The sequence below is a fragment of the Musca domestica genome, unplaced genomic scaffold (assembly GCF_030504385.1).
Source record: "Musca domestica strain aabys unplaced genomic scaffold, Musca_domestica.polishedcontigs.V.1.1 63, whole genome shotgun sequence".
Lineage (NCBI taxonomy): Eukaryota > Metazoa > Arthropoda > Insecta > Diptera > Muscidae > Musca > Musca domestica.
In genome coordinates this window covers 4,209,816-4,222,280 of record NW_026712370.1, presented here as the reverse complement: position 1 = coordinate 4,222,280, position 12,465 = coordinate 4,209,816, and the positions used below count along the sequence as shown (strand labels likewise).

The 12,465-nt window shown below is 34.5% G+C and overlaps 1 protein-coding gene across 4 annotated transcripts in view; it reads left to right on the top strand.

Annotated features, from left to right (window-relative positions):
• Nucleotides 1–2,717: 2,717 nt before the first annotated feature.
• The window catches only part of LOC101896206 (aminopeptidase N), a 270,904-nt gene continuing 261,156 nt past the window's right edge, over nt 2,718–12,465 (top strand). For 2 of the 4 annotated variants that reach the window (XM_059129603.1, XM_059129602.1), the window contains exon 1: nt 2,718–2,945. The gene's annotated coding sequence lies outside the window, so the exon portion shown is untranslated. The remainder of the gene's footprint in view (nt 2,946–12,465) is intronic. The other 2 variants (XM_020039936.2, XM_005176612.3) reach the window with 2 other exon arrangements.

Here is a 12,465-nt window from a genome sequence, read left to right as displayed (position 1 = left end):
ATTTCCAACATTTTTTGCTTTCATTCAATTAAAAATATGAAAAAACCAGCAAAGAAGGTCTTAAAGTCGGGCGGGGCCTACTTTATGATACCCTTCACTACTTTGCATATTTAGTAGAGCTAAACCTTCTTCCACTTTTCAATTCGGGCTTGTATTATCCATTTGGTGCACAATTAACTTGAAATCGGATAGATATATATGAGAACTATATCTAAATCTGAACCGATCTCGTTAAAATTTGGCAAAGGTATTTCTGAGCTGTATTTGATATATTTCCCCGAATATCGTTACTACGGAGTCCGTATTACGACTATGCAGGGCAAATTCAACAAATCGGATGAACAATATGTATGGGAGCTATAGCTATATCTGAACCGATTTCCACCAAATTTGTCATATTGGTTTCTAGACTTAATTTGGTTGTAAGTACCAAATTCCATTCCATTTAGGCTAATATTACACGTTGGGTGCACAATAAAAGGCAAATCGAACGAAGATATATGTATATGGGACTGAACCGATTTGGATCAAATTTGGCATACTTATTTTCAGGTCCATTCTGGTCGTATGTACAAAATTCCATACTATTTGTTCGGTTTGGTGCACAATATAAGGCAAATTGGACGAATTGTAAGGGAGCTGTACCTAAATTTTGACCGATTATCTCCAATTTCAATAGGGTTCGTTCTTTGGTCAAACAAATGATTTGTGCAAAATTTCATCTGGATAGGGCAATAAATGCGAACTGTACTTTGTTTACAAAAATACATGGACAGACGGACGGACAGACAGACGGACGGACATGTATAACTTGACTCAGGATGTGATTCTATGCAGATCATCAAAAGGAACTATGGGTCTAACTCGTTTCCTTTTGCCTGTTACAAACAAATGCACAAAGACATAATACCCTGACCACCATGTGGTGTAGGGTATAAAAATTAACAAGTAAAAAAGCTGTAAGTTCAGCCGGGCCGAACTTTTAATACCCTCCACCATTTGGTACAAATTTGGCAATTTCCAAAAAAAAAATAATAAAATCCGTTAAAAATTATACGACGACGTGGACCTGCATAGGCAACTTTTGTCATAAGTTATCAAAATATTTAAATGCGAAACTTGAAGAAAAATCTGTTTATAATGTAGCTAAAATCATCAAAATACCGATACGGTATATGGGGGCGTGGACCTACATGGCCCATTTTCTGTTTTATGCTGCAGTATCTATTAAAAACTTCAAATACAAAATTTGAAACGATTCCGATAAATAATGTCGCTAAAATCATCAAAGTACCGAATATCGGGGGGTACCGTTATATGGGGGTTATATGAAGACATGGACCTACATGGCTTAGGAAGTAGCATCCATTACGAACCTTAAATACCAAATTTGAAACGATTCCGATAAATAATGTCGCTAAAATCATCAAAATACCGAATATCGGGGGGTACCGTTATATGGGGACTATACGAAAACGTGGACCTGCACAGAAAAATTTCTGTCTTAGGCGGTAGTATCCATTACGAACTTCAAATGCGAAATTTCAAACAATTCCGTTAAATAATGTGGCTAAAATCATCAAAGTACCGAATATCGGGAGGTACCGTTATATGGGGGCTATATGATAACTTGGACCTACATGGTCCATTTACGAACTTAACCTGCCTACTGGCAAAATATACACGTCTGCAAAAATTTAGCCTTCTATCTCAATTTGTTCGAAAGATAGCGTGATTACAACAGACAGACAGACGGACAGACAGACAGACGGACAGACAGACGGACATCGCTAAATCGTCTTAGAATTTTACGCTGATCAAGAATATATATACTTTGTTGGGTCTGACATGAGTATTTCGAGGAGTTACAAACGGAATGACAAAATTAATATGTGGAGGGTATATGGTATGGTGGAGGGTATAAAAATGATGACCTTTGACTTTGTTGCAGGCTCACTCTGTACATATCAAGTTTCATGATTCCGCTTCGACCCACCCCAATACATTTTGCATATGCAATTTACGTATAATAAATTAGCATTACTTTTCTAAATACGTTTTTGCACCATAAATAAATGTAAATATTTGACATGTACAAAAATAATGTATATCCGAACAGAAAAATAAAACACCGAAACTGGCTACAATGTTTGACCCAACATGCCAGCAAATTGAAATTTGTTCTTATTTTGTTGTTGTGTTATTCCAAATGGATTTGCATACAAGATTTGACGTAATGCAGTGCTGTGCGCTCTACTATAGCTGAGATGATGTCATTAAAATGCTGTTAACAGTAGTTTTTCATTTGGAATTGTTTTAACATTTTGGGGTTTTCCAGCAGAACTGTGTCGTGAATGTCGGAAACAATGGGGATGTTAATGTTAAAATGTTAAATGTTATGGTTCTATAGAGGTTATGTTAATTTACATTTGCTTATGTTAATAACGAAATGTAATGCAAACAAAGCATACGATTGTATTTCTCTCTGTAAGCAACGTTCTGTTAATGCTCTGTTAGTAGAATATTATTTACTGTTATTGCTGCATTGCTATTTGGGGGGAATGCTAACCGTATGTGTGCGTGCGTGTGTTTGTTTGAAGTGTTTTTGTTTTTGATCAGCTGTTTTTGCTGTATGTTGCATGTGGAGCCAACTGCCAACTCAAACCTAATTATTATTTTGTTTGTTTCCAACCGCATGACTTGACGGTTGGCTGTTAGCTCGTTTGCTGCTGCTGTGTGCTTGGCCATATTTTCCTTCAGTCTGCAAATTTATCGTTACGGCGACGGTTTGATGAATTCGTTGGTACGGTAACGCGTCTGCTAACCAAAAAAGAAATAAAAATATACTGCGTGCGATTTGCTATAAAAAAATAAAATGCCATACTAAACGAATTTTAAATGGAATTATGCAAATATTCTTCGGCCGAAAATAATACTACATACATGTGAATATCTATATCTTATAAGAAAAAATAAATATACAAAACCAAAAATTAAAAAATCCAAAAAATTAAAATATATATTAAAATTAAAAAAAATACACATAAAGGTATATATTTTGTTAAAAATTCTAGAAAAAAAATTCTCATTTATGTGACCAAAAAAATCGTTATTTATTGTTATTGCTGTTGAGTGCATTGTGTTGGAGAGTGATTCTTTTTTTTGTTTTTGGTGAAATAGAACAACTAAAGTATCTATGGGATACTAAATATCTTTTTTTTTTGCTGTTTTTGTAATTTATATTTGCCGTCTATATTTTGTCGTCAAATAGCAGTGTGGGCGACTCACCACGTAAGGTAATGAAATTGAAATTCGTAACAAACGTGAGTAGGGCAAAAACAAAAAAAGCGTCTAAAGCAACAACAACAAAAAACATAAACATAAAAAATGCAGATAGTAAACAAAAGTGTGCGTTGTGTAGTGTGTCGAACGTGTATTTGGTTAAATTGTTTTTCATTTTTTGTAGTATTTTATTGTTGTTGTCACTGTGTTTGTTTTGTTTAATTAAATAACAATAACAAAAAGCTGTTAGTAGTGAGCAAAACGGAAAAATGTTGAATTAGTGACGTTAAAGGCTTATCGATTGGCTACAAAATATAGAACAAATAACGCTACGAATTTTTTTGTGAAGTAGAGAATTTTTGAAAAATTAAAAATAAATTAACAAAATAAAAGGACACATGTTCTGCTCCAAGTAATGCAGGAATTTGATAGTTTTATCAGAATTGCAGATTTGCAAACCGAAAATCTAAATTGAAGTTAAATCTCTTGTCTTTAAAATCTCTAAAAATTAGTATATTCGGTAATTGGCCGATATACAAAAACTCTTAAATCCCTCTACTATTTGAAAGGTTACACATTTGCACATAGAGGTAATTATACCCTACTCCACATAGAGGTAAGGGTATTGTGTCTTTGTGCATTTGTTTGTAATATGGAGAAGTAAAGAAGGATTCTTCTTTTGAGGATTTTCACATAATCATGTTCTGAGTCGATTTATGCATGTCCGACTGTACGTCTGCCTGTCCATGCATTTTTGTAAACAAAGTACAAGTCGCAATCCCAATCCCGATGAAATTTTGCACAAGCCATTTGTTTGACCCAAGGACGAACCCTATTGAAATCGGTCAAAATTCTGATATAGCTCCCACATACAGGGATAGATAAAAAACTGCAACATTTATTCTGATGCCACGGTCGATTAATACGAGCGGAGAACGACCATCGGCAGTTATGGTGGCCCACACCATTACCGCTTGAGTTCTGGTGGCCAACCGAAGGTGCTGACCTCTTTGACAAGTAAACACGATCATTTTGTTTGTTTACAAACTGCTGGACAACGAATGTTTTCTCATCGGAGAAAACCAAATTCGGCAGTTCACCACTTTCGGCCAAGCAAAGCAACTCTTTAGCCCTTTTTAGTCTATTTTCTTTCTGTTGCGATGTAAGTTCTTGCACTCTTTGGAATTTCAATGGCATTACTCCGAGCTCATCTTCAATATTTGCCGAATGGAATATTGGGATATGGTCATCTCACGAGCCATTTTTGGGCCATTGCGACGAGGGTTTCGATCAAGTCGCTTCTTTACTCCTCGAACCATTTTTGCTGATGTTGCTGTTTTCTTCCGTTCACTTCCTTGACGTCGGGCTACGCTACCACGGTAGCGAGCGATGGTACGAGACACAGAAGATTTATTCACAATTAGATGCTGGAGTGCTCTAACGATAGCCAGTTGTGATTTTCCAGCCAAATGTAAAGAAATCACGCTTGAACTCCATCACGAATAACTTTTTTCTGGAAAATTCAAACCAAAATGATTTTGTACGCTTTGAAAGAATATAATGAGTTGTCACTGTAATGATTTTAACAGCTGTCGAAATGACAGCTGTCTGAAGTTGGTTGCAGTTTTTTTTTGTCTCACCCTGTTATCTTCGTTCGATTTGCACTAAACGTGCAATATTGGCTTTGGAATTCGGCACTAAGGACCAAATTGAGCCTAGAGTAATGTATATCAAATTTGGTGAAATTGATTCAGATATAGCTGCCATATATATATATTTGTTATATGAAGCTCTACTAAATATGCAAAGGGGTGTAGGGTATCATAAAGTCGGCCCGGCCTATATTTAGACTTTTTTTACTGGTTATACTTTCTGTCTTTGTGCATTTGTTTGTAACTTGGAGAAGAAAGTGTGATAGAACCATAGTCACTTTTGAGAGTCTTCATAGAATCACTTTCTGAGTCGATTTATGCATGTCAGGTCATCCGCCCGTCCATCTCTCCAAGTATTTTTGTGTACAAAATGTTGGTCCTATTTATTTTCCGATTGAGATGACATTTTCCAAACAAGGACGAACCCTATTGAAATTGGTGAGAATCGGTTAACATTTAGATATATCTCCCATATATATCTTCAACCGTTTTCGGGTTAATTGTGCACCAAATGACCAATATCAGTCCAAATAGCCTACATTTTGGCATATCCGACCGAATTCAGCAAGTACATCAAATTTGGTGAAAATCGCTTTAGATGTAGCTATAGCTCCCATATATATGTTTCATTCGGTTTGGGGTTTTAAGTACCTGGCAGTCGTAATATGCACTCCCCAAGAATGATACATGGTAGCAGATGTCAAATATAGCCCAAAATACCTCTGGCAAATTTTATCGAGATCGGTTCAGATTTGTATATAGCTCCCATACATATATTTATCTGATATCAGATTTATTGGTCACCAAATGGATAACATCATCCCAAATGGACTAAATTTTGGCACTTAAGACTGAATTCATTCTAGAAACAAGTAGTTAAAATTTGGTGAAAATTGGTGTATATGTATGTATATCTCCCATATATATGTTTCATTCGATTTGGTATTAAAGTCCCTCACATGTGTAATACGCACTCCACAACAGTGATATTTGATATCGGGATTCAGATACAGTTCGAAAATGCCTCTGCCAAATTTTATCGAGATCGGTTTATATTTTTATATATCTTCGATAAACATTTTCATCCAACCCAAATTGGATAGATTTTTTCATATTCAACCGAATTTTTCGGGAGCTCTATTATATACGCATAATCGGCCCGCCCGACTTTTGATCCTTCCTTAGTGGTTAAATATGTCAATGAGTGTCGGAGCCTATTATTTGAGCGGTGTATGTTATCACTGCTATATGGAACTTGTGTTTAAAATCATTAAAATGTCAAATATCGACATGTACCATCATAGGAGGGTTATGTAGAAATCGTATCAATATCGATAAGTTTGTACGAATCTTCGAATTTCCATCCTTCCTACGAACTTCAAACACCACACTTCAGACATCTCGAAAATGTGGCTAAAATTTTCAAATATTGAGTTTCAGATGTTCTGTTCGAAGGGGTTACATGAAAATGTAGAGCTGGATCGATGGACCAAAATACATTTAAGTAAAATTATTTCCACTTGGCTATTCCGTTTGAAAGCTAGAGTGAGTTTCATAGCATGTTTCCATTGGAAACCTAACAACGTTGTTCGCTCTCAGAATTAGGTACACGAATTAACCCGTCCATACGGCACGATTCGTTATTCATAGTAAAATAATTCCTTTCTCCAAAAATTTTGTTTGTTGATTTTAATGGGAATTTATACGAAAATACATGAAATTCTCACTTATATGAATAAAAGAAATTATTGTTTTCCTCCCAAAGATTTTTTATATCATTAATTTTACAATTTTCATTCATGTTTTCAACTTTTTGTGTAAATGTTGACATTTTGAACACATTTTTGTGTTTTTCCATTTTTAAATTCTGCTGGAGAGACACTTGTCAAACATTTTTTCTGCCGATAAAAACATTTTGAAAATATTGCCTCTTTTGTTTGCAGTTTTCTGTGGAAATCTCAACTCGTGGACAAAATGCGCACCTCGAATGAGAGAGAAAACAAAATTTTCTTTCGTTTGAATGTACATACGCCATTCAACATTGTAGTTTTCATTCATAATTTTCAGTCTTCCCAAAAATTTTTAAAATTTCATTAAATTTTTCTATTTTTAATTTTTAAATGTCATAATTTATTTTTCCGATAAATACTCTCATTTTTTAGGGATGGGACATATTTTTTCGTTGTTCTGAGAGTGATTTGATTTGAACAACGTACAAATATAAGTGTTCGCTCAGGAAATTTTGTGTGAAGAATTAGGTAGTTTTTTCATAGTTAAGGGTCAAACAACGAATAGAGAGCGAATCAAGTGCAGTGGAAACGCCACATCACAGACGGACAAAAAGATTTAAAAAATTTAAAACAATCGACATTAAGTTTTAAATTTCCCTCTGTTCGGTAACATTATATGCGGCTATACAAAAAGTGGACGAAGTATCAGTTTTAGACCAAATCTGTTTCAGAACATTTGGAGTCGATCTAGAGATGTTCGTCCGCCTGTCTGTCTGGTGAGCACGATAACTCTCGACGGTAGTTTCCGAGTTTGATAATATTTTTATCAAAATTATTATTATTATCAAACGCAATATTATTATCAAACTTACATTGAGGTTGGAAATGGGCAGTGTCGCTCCATCTCTTCTGGCACTTCCCATACAAAAGGACAATATTTTCAAAGAAAATATGTAACTTCATCAAAAGAGAAAGGATGATCCTATTTTGTTCAATTTTTGCAAATCCTTATATTGTTATCTGTGCTATGTCAGGTGCGAAAATGGACAATATCTACCCACTCAATCAAATACCGCCCCCACAAAGGGTCAAAATTTTATATAATTATTAAAAGTGAAAAAACGATTCAATTGTCTTCGAGTTCCTCGCATCTCAGTATTTTTACCAATACAAAATCTGGTGTGAAGATGGGATATATGTGTCCATTCTTTCTGGCACCTCCACTGCAAAAGGGTCAACATTTTCAATATGCATGAAGCTCATAAAACGCGAAATTACCACCCAATTTCATTCCGACTTTCAATTTTTTGAAACGATCCCTATTATTACACCATGTAGTGTAAAACTATCGCTATAAGATATTATGAAGATGGCGCTCGATAATTTGATGATCATCGCTTTATTTTTTTAACCTTAGGTTTATGATTAGTTATTCTGGATAAGCATTATTTTCTGAGACTTTTGGGTAGCTGTTTTAGGACAAAAAATGTCCATGCTTTAGTAAAAATTCATGATCAGTCGAAAATTGAACACCTAACTCTTTTATGCAGACATAAATGTCTAGAGATAGTCGATATAAACACTAAATACCTTAATTAGTCACCTTTTTTGGATTAAATTGAAGAGCTTTTCTTTTCAAATTATTTTTTTTTTCAAACTAAGTTACCTTGGAGTATTATGTTTATGGATATTTTTGTATTCGGTATTTATTCACAAAAAATAAATCAGTCGAACAAAAAATCCAAACAAAAAATATGTTGTTATTAATTAACATAAATAAACAAATAAAAGAAATAAAAGGCACATTAAATGTGGTTTTGTGTGAGATAAACCACTCTGCCCCAATATCAGCTACTCTCATTGGCTTTTCGACAAACATTTGCGTTAATTTGCCGGTTGTTAAAAGGGAATACAAAACGCCCGAAAAAAACAAAAAATCTCTGCATGCCATTTGAAAAATCTTTGCTAGAAAAACTCGTTAAGAGTCCAGAAATATAACATTTGGCCCTTTGAACATTCATCTGTGGCGCATTCATGGGGAGGTGGGGCTCCAACAAAAGCAACAACGAACGAACAAGCAAACAAATCAAATTTACATCAAAAGGTAAGTTGACAACATGAAAATGTTATTATGATTGCTGTTGTTGCTGTTGTTCCCAGATATACTCTCATGGGTTTGATTTTTGTTGTCTCCAGTGTGTAATAGTTGTCATAATTCCCCCCAATTACCTCTGCCACCTGCCTGCCCACCATATCAGATAATCAGGTTGCCAGTGGGTATTTGTTTTTGTTTTTGTTTTGTGTTTATTTTTTGGTTTCTTCTCATGAGCCAATACATTAGCATAGATAAGCTGGCATTTAGGGAGGTAAAAGCTTTACATACGCACTCTGACTCACTCTCCCCGGTTCGGTTGGTACTTCATTTTGTGTACTTGTACCAAATAACAAAAAAGAGGTGATTACATTGTTGTTAAGAGTAAAGAGAGAGAGAGAGAGATAGACCCACTCACACTAGCATGAGATATGACGTTAATAAAGAGTTTAACCAAATTTTTGTTTTTTTGTTATGACCATTTTTTCGGGTTTGTTAATTTGAGATAAAACCTTTAGAAATTTTGAAAGCCAAGCAAATTTGAGTGTATGGGACACTCCATAGAGAAAGTGATTACATTGGACAGTAGAGATATATTATTTATCGGGTACAGGGAGAATTCGTTAGATTTAATTTTGAATAGGGTAAAGTGTTCAAAGAAAATTATTAGAATTCGGAAAAATCCCAATAGATAATAATGGAATAATTACACAACAACAATAGAAAAAACAGTAAGGAAGGTTCAAAAGACGGGCGGGCGGATTATATGATACGCTACACAACCATGCATACTTAGTAAAGCTTTCTTAACAAAAAATATATTGGGAATTTTTGGAGTATCAATGGCTTTAGAGTGGTCACAATTTGGGAAATATATCCAACTCTGAATCGATTTTCAAAAACTTTGACAAAGGCTTTTGTACCTCTAGTACCAAATAATCTTGCTGTATAATGCATGATATGACTTCGATAAGGATTATATTAAAAAAAGAAAATACTAATTGGAACAATAGACTATACAGGACCGAAGTTCAGAAAATCGTAAAATTTGGTTTAATCTGAAAAAGGGAATTCAATATGGGCTGATAATTTTTACATTTTTTTTTTTTTTTGAAATTTTATTGATTGAAAGCCAACCAGTAAAGAAAGTCTTAAAGTCGGGCGGGCCGATTTTATGATACCCTACACCACTTTGCTAATTTAGTGGAGCTCCGCATAACAGTTAAAAGTTTTTATGGGAGAATTCAATCATACACGCTATGATTATAATTATAATTTAAAGTTCAAAGGACTAAATATGCCGAAGCATTTATATCTTTTAAATTCGGACTTGTATTGCCCATTTGGTGCACAATTAATTTAAAATCGGATAAAAATATGTATGGGAGATATATCCAAATCGGGACCGATCTCGATAAAATTTGGCAAAGATTTTTCTGAGCTGTATTTAATATATTTCCCTGAATATCGTTGTTACGGAGTGCATATTACGGCTGTGGGTAACAAATATAACAAATCGGATGGACAGTATATATGGGAGCTATAGCTATATCTGAACAGATCTTCACCAAATTTGACATACAAGCTTTTAGACTCAATTCGGTCGAAAGTGCCAAATTTTATCCCATTTTGGCAAATATTAGACGTTTGGTGCACAATCAAAGGTAAATCGGACGAATTTATATATGGGAGCTATATCCAAATCTGAACCGATCTCGATAAAATTTGGCAAATGTATTTCTGAGCTGTATTTGATATATTTCCCCAAATATTGTGGTTGCAGAGTGCATATTACGGCTGCGGAGGACAAAAATAACAAATCGGATGAACAATATATATGGGAGCTATAGCTATATCTGAACCGATTTCGATCAAATTTAGCATACTTATTTTCAGGCCTAAGGTGTATATGCAAAATTCCATACATTTCGGGCTGATATTACACGTTTGGTGCACAATAAAAGGCATATCGGACGAAGATATATATGGGAGCTATATCTAAATTTTGACCGATTATCTCCAATTTCAATAGGGTTCGTCCTTGGGCCAAACAAATGATTTGTGCAAAAATTTATCTGGATCGAGCAATAAATGCGAACTGTACTTTGTTTACAAAAATACATGGACAGACGGACAGACATGTATAAATCGACTCAGAATGTGATTCTATGTAGATCATCAAAAGGAACTATGGGTCTATCTCGTTTCCTTTTGCCTGTTACAAACAAATGCACAAAGACATAATACCCTGACCACCTTGTGGTGTAGGGTATAAAAATGCTGTATTAAGAAAACAAAACAAACAGTTCGACGATTTATAGGAGATATCTCGGTAATTATTCTTAAAACTGTCGAATTTATCGAAAAATCTAAGTTTTTAGGGCGGAAAGTCCACGAAAAGTATTTTGAAAAATTTTTATATTCTGCCAAAAATTTCTTGAAAAAATAGTAATAAAATCTCATTAATTTTTACATGAACGTCCACAAAAATCATACCAACCAAGTTAAAAAGTATCAGTCGGGTTTCCGTCGGTCCATCTGTATAAATCATTTTAGCTTCCGAACGAAATTAAGTAGGTAAAAGTCTGCAGGACTTTTGGTATTGAAAATGGGCCATGTAGGTCCACGTTTAGGTATAACCCTCATATATGGCACCTCCCGATATTCAGTATTTTGATGATTTAAGTGTCATTATTCACCGCAAATGTTTCAAATTTGGTATTTGAAGTTCGTAATGGAAACTACAGCCTATGACAGAAAATTGTCTGTGTAGGTCCACGTCTTCGTATAGCCCCCATATAACGGTAACTCTCTATATTCGGTATTTTGATGATTTAGCTACATTATTCACCCCTTTTTTTTAAGTTTCGCATTTGAACATTGTAATGGCTTATGGCAAAATAAGCTTATGCAGGTCCACGTTGTCGTATAGACCCTAATATAACGGCTCCATTCGGTATTTTTGAGATTTGAACAGAATTTTCAACGTTTTTTTTTTTTTTTTTTTTTTTTTTTTTGAAAATTGCCAAATTCGTTTCAGATGGTGGAGGGTATTCAAAGTTCGGCCCAGTCGAACTTACAGCTTTTTAACTTGCTGTACAATATTGCAAGAGAATCGAATCCATATTCATCTCGACTTTCTGTTTAATATATATAGCCAGTTTTTAAGAGTCGCCGACTTGTTTCGCAAGTTATGACAGATAAAAGTATTGAAAATTCTCAACCTTTGTGGGTGAGGTACGAGAGGGGTTCGCATATATATTTCAAATTCACAAAAGATACTGTGTTGGCAAAAATGTTTGTGTGTGTGAAATTTAAAGAGAGTTGGATGCTTATATCTCTTTCTGTGGGCATTTTGTTTTTCAAAATCTTGAACCCTACGTGGGGAGGTACCAGAAGAAATGGTCCGATCTCTACCATCTTTATAACAGATTGTGTGTTAATGGCAATATTTAGATGTACCAAGTCTGAATGGAATCGGATATTAACTTTGCGTTTTATGAGCTTAATGGCTACTCAAAATTTCGAACTTTTGTAAGGGAGGTCCCAGGGGGAATGGACTGATATATACACATATATATATATATATATATATATATATATATATATATATATATATATATATATATTCCATATTCACAGAAGATCTTGTATAAGTAAAAACAATGGGATGTGTGAGATATGAAGAGATCCGGATGCCCATTGCGGA